We start from the raw sequence: 4,979 nt of genomic DNA on the forward strand, positions 1-4,979 counted from the left end.
GCAGCCTCTCACTTGATTCAATTCATTTGAGAGATGCTGGGAGGAACATTGAGACTCTAGAAGTGAAGAGAAAGGAATGACGAGATCCTAAGTTTATAGGGGAAAAGCATTGAGAATGTAAACTGTGGAGTGCAGTGGCCCATTGTCTCAGTCACCCTTAACGTAGCTAGAACCATAGCCGGAGTAGTAGAGATGGGATCTCCCTGTGCTGCCCAGGCTGATCTCAAACTCCTCCGAAAGTGGTAGGATTACAAGCACGAGCTACCATACCCAGCCTAGCCATACTTCACTTGTCCCGCTTTAGCACTGGTAGGAAAGCCAAGAATTTGGGGGTGTTAGGCATATGCTAATGAAATGGCTAGCTTGTGTAGGGCAGCTGACTGGGATTTAATAGGGACAAGTAGTTTACTGAACTGGCAGTCCTGACTTAAATTGGCAGAAGTCCATTTGATATGAAATTGGCTTCAAGGAGTGAGGTTGGCAGAAGTCACTTTGTAAGTTGGAGTAGGTGAACACAACTATAAGGAGAGGGTTGAGGACTGAATTTTTGAGGGTACCTGCCTTAAGATTTTGGGAACTTGAATGAAGACAATTTGGTGGGGAAAGAAAGCAGTGTCCTTTGCCAAATGGTGAGCAGAGCTATTTTTTTGTGATCTTGAACCATTTGAGAGGTGAGTATTACAGAGAACAGAAAATGTTCCTTATACATTGTTACATGTCCTACTAAAAAAGTAGTATATTCAGGGCCAGGGGTAGTGGCTCATGCCTATAATCTTAGCACTCTTGAGAGGGTGGAAGGATTGCTTAAGGTCATGTGTGAGACCAGCCTAAGCAAGAGCGATACCCGTCTCTACTAAAAGGAAAATGAGCCAGGCGTGGTGGGTGCTTGTAGTCCCAGCTACTCGGGAGACTGATGGCAGAAGGATGGCTTGAGCTCAGCAGTGAGTTTTTTTTTTTTTTTTTTTTGAGAGTCTATGTCACCCTTGGTAGAATACTGTGGCATCATAGCTCACAGCAACCTCAAACTCATGGGCTCAAGCATTCACTTGGCTCAGCCTCCTAAGTAGCTGGGATGACAGGCACCTGACCTGGCCACAGCGCCTGGCTGTTTTTTGTTGTCGTTCAGCTGGCTTGGGTTGAGTTCAAACCACCATCCTCGGTGTATGTGACTGACGCTGTAACCACTGTGCCACCGGTGCTGAGCCTATGAGCAAGTATTGATACAGATAGAAATTATACCCTTGTGTCTTTTAGCTTTTTCCTTCTGAAACTTTTTTTGGGAGACAAAAATCTTATCTGTCACCCTGAATAGAATGGTGTCATGCTGGGTCTCTTGTGCAGGCTGGTGACAGCCTCCCAAGAGTGCACACCTTTCCCACCTTCATCTAGCTTTCTTGGGGTAGAGATTGGTATTTAGAGGGGCTTAGCAAGTTGAGCAGCCCAGTAATGATTGAGCTGAAACCTTATACTAGTGTTCCAGGACCAGGTGTAGATAAACTGGAAGGAGTTTTAGAGTCCGTAGTCACAACATCTTTTTAGAGCTGAGAAGGTACATTTGTCCAAGGTCACAAGGACGTGGGCAGGAATGAGCTCTTGTTGCCCCAACAGCTAGTCCAGTACTTGTTTTAGGGAGCAGTATATTTTTGTTTTTGAGATAGTCTCATGTCTCCCTTGGTAGAGGGCCATGGCATCACAGCTCATGCTCATGAGCTTAAGTAATTCTCTTGCCGCCTCTCCTGAGGAGCTGGGAACAGGGGCCTGCCACAACACCTAGCTATTGTTTGGTTGCAGTTGTCCTTTAGCAGGCCCAGGCCAGACTCTAACCTGCCAGCCTTGGTGTATGTGGCCGGCGCCCTACTCACTGAACTATGGGTGCTGAGTCTTAGTGAGCAATGTTAAGGCTTTCAATTTAGTAACTGGCAGCCTAGGTTTGAATCCTGGCTTGCTCACAGCTCTGTGACTTTGGACCATTTGTGTAATCTCTAGGACCTCATTTTTCTTCTTCTTTTTTTTTTTTGGCTGGGGCTGGGTTTGAATCCACCAGCTCTGGCAAATGGGGCTGGCAACTTACCCTTTTGAGCCACAAGCACCTCTCGGACCTCATTTTTCTTACCTGTAAAATGGTGATAATGGGGAATGGACTGTTTAGTTGGTCTCCCTTGAGAATGTAGAATGGTGCACCTGAAAGCTGTGGGGGGCGTGGCATAGTGAACAATGGCATGCTGACACTGATTGGTATGCAGTAAGCGCTCGGTTAATGGCTTAACTTGCTGCTAGTGCTGGCCTGTCCTAGCTACTCTAGAGGCCGAGAGGCAGGATGATTGGTTCACTAATTGGGACTCACAAGTTTGAGGCTGTAGTGAGCTACTATTTATTGTACCCCCGCCCTTCAGCTTGGGTGACAGAGTGAGATCCTTAATCAAAAAAAAAAAAAGTTGCCAGGTGTGGTGGCTCACACCTGTGATCCTTGCACTGTGGGAGGCTGAGGTGGGTGGATCCTTAGAGCTCAGGAGTTCAAGACCAGCCTGAGGCAAGAGCAAGACCCTAACCTCTAAAAAACTAGCTGGGAGTTGTGGCAGGCACTTGTAGTTCCATCTACCCAAGAGCCTGAAGCAGGAGAATCACTTAAGCCCAAGAGTTTAAGGTTGTCGTCCGCTCTGACTATGACACTCTACTGAGGATGACAAAGTAAGACATTGTCTCACAAAAAAAGTGTCCATTTAGATTACTGTGCTATGAAACAGATCTTAACGCTAACTGCTATGGAAGCTTGATGACCTGGGCTCAAGAAGTCCCTCCCCACAGAGCTGAGTAGCTGGGATTACTCCGTACTCTGCTATCAATTTGTCTTTTTACTTCAGTTTCCCCGGGACTCCTCACATCTTAGCCTGGGACCCTGCCCGCTGGCCATATCTTCTCTCCAGCCTGGTTCATTCTGCTGGAACAGGCAGTCCTGGTTCTGTTTTTCTCTGGAGGCTGTGGCACTGGGTTGGGGAGCTTCCAACATTCCCTGGGTACGTGTCTTGGTTCCACTGAGTAGCAAGCTTGTCACCAGAAAATGCTTTTCTTTGCTCTTTTGTTCAGCACATTCAAACTGCTGGTGCTGGAGATAACCCCTGAGCCACCTGTGGTAGTGAAAAGGTGGACAGACAGATGGGAACTATAGAGGATTACCACGTGCTGAGTACATGCTTAGTGCCTTTTCTCGCCCACCTTAAGATCTTGGAGTTACTCTCCCATTCCTCAAGAATCTCAGAGAATGTCTTTTAAAACTGTAAAAAGATCTCAGAGAAGCAAAGTGGTTGCAACTCTTATCAGACTTAGGCCCCCCCCTTTTTTTTGAGACGGTCTCACTGTGTCACCTGCGATAGCATCCGCTCATAGCAAACTCAAACTCCTCTTGGGCTCAAGCAATTCTCTTGCCTCCGCCTCCCAAGTATCTGGGACTACAGGCACCCACCACAATGCTGGGCTTTTTTTTGTTGTTGTTGCAGTTGCCATTGTTTGTCAGGACTGGGCTGGTTTGAACCCATGAGTCCATGAGCTGCAGGCACCAAGCCAGGGCCAGGGCCCCTTTTTGTAAAAATAAAAATCGATAATGATCCTTGACTATTTGAAATTTGTTTTCTACATTCATTGTTTTTAAAAATACACATAGGAAGCCTTAATTATAACAGAAACAGAAGTAAAGCAACTTAGGAAATTAAATACCAGATATGGGCGTGGTAGAAGACAAATCAGAGGTTTGAATCCATTTGGTAGGGATAACTTGTTGAGACAAAGTTGTCAAGACAAAGTTCTCCAAGCTGCTGCATTGGAGAAAAGGATTGGTGTTTTCATAAATTGGGCCTTTAAAACTGTTAATGTCAATCCAGTGTGGTGGCCCCTGCCTGCATTAACGTGGGTTGGGATAGATAAGAAGTACTTTCCCTACCCTGTGGGAATTCATATTCCCTCAACTAAACTAAAACAGGCATAACTTGTTTTATGGCACGGTCACTGCATTTTTTTTGGGGGGGGGGTGCAGTTTTGGGCCGGGGCTAGGTTTGAACCCACCACCTCCAGCATATGGGGCCAGAGCTCTACTCTTTTGAGCCATCGGTGCCGGCCCGCCCTTTTAAAAAAAAAAAAATGAAGTTTTGTGGCAACCCTGCATCAAGCCTGGGCTTGTTAGTGCTATTTTTCTAATAACGTGTGCTCAGATTCGGTCTCTCACATTTTGTTAATTCTTGCAAGTACTACTTTTCTTTTTTTCTTTCTTCTTTTTTTTTTTTTTTGTAGAGATGAGTCTCACTTTATCACCCTTGGTAGAGTGCTATGGCGTCACAGCTCACAGCAACCTCCGACTCCTGGGCTTAAGCGATTCTCTTGCCTCAGCCTCCCAAGTAGCTGGGACTACAGGTGTCTTGCAGTATTTCAAACTTGGATTATTACTGTATTTGTTACAGTGCTGAGTAATCTTTGATGCTGCTACTTAACGTTTTTAGGGGTGCCACAAGCTGTGCCCACAAAAGACAAACTGAGTCGATAAATGCTGTGTGTTCTGACTGCTCCACCAACCTGCCTTTTCCCCCTTCTCCTTGGCCCTCCCCATTTCCTGAGAAACAGTATTGAAATTAAGCCAATTAAAAACTATCATGGTCTCTTAAGAGTGATAGGACAATTTGCACATCTCTCATTTTAAACCAAAAGCTAGCTGTGTGCAGTGGCGCATGCCTGTAATCCTACCACTCTGAGAGGCAAAGGCAGATAGATTGCTTGAGCTTAGGGGACTAACCTAAGGAACAGCGAGACCCCATCTCTACTAAAAATAGAAAAACTAGCCGGGCTTCATAGAGGGCACCTATAGTCCCAGCTAGGAAGCTGAGGGCAAAAAGGATTGCTTGAGCTCAGGAGCCCAACATAACTCTGATCTGTGTTGATGCCATGACACTCTTATCCAGGGCTACAGAGTGAGACTATCAAAAAAAAAAAAAAAA

Source organism: Otolemur garnettii, unplaced genomic scaffold, assembly GCF_000181295.1.
Source record: "Otolemur garnettii isolate 467f Iridium unplaced genomic scaffold, OtoGar3 scaffold00031, whole genome shotgun sequence".
Classification (NCBI taxonomy): Eukaryota; Metazoa; Chordata; class Mammalia; order Primates; family Galagidae; genus Otolemur; species Otolemur garnettii.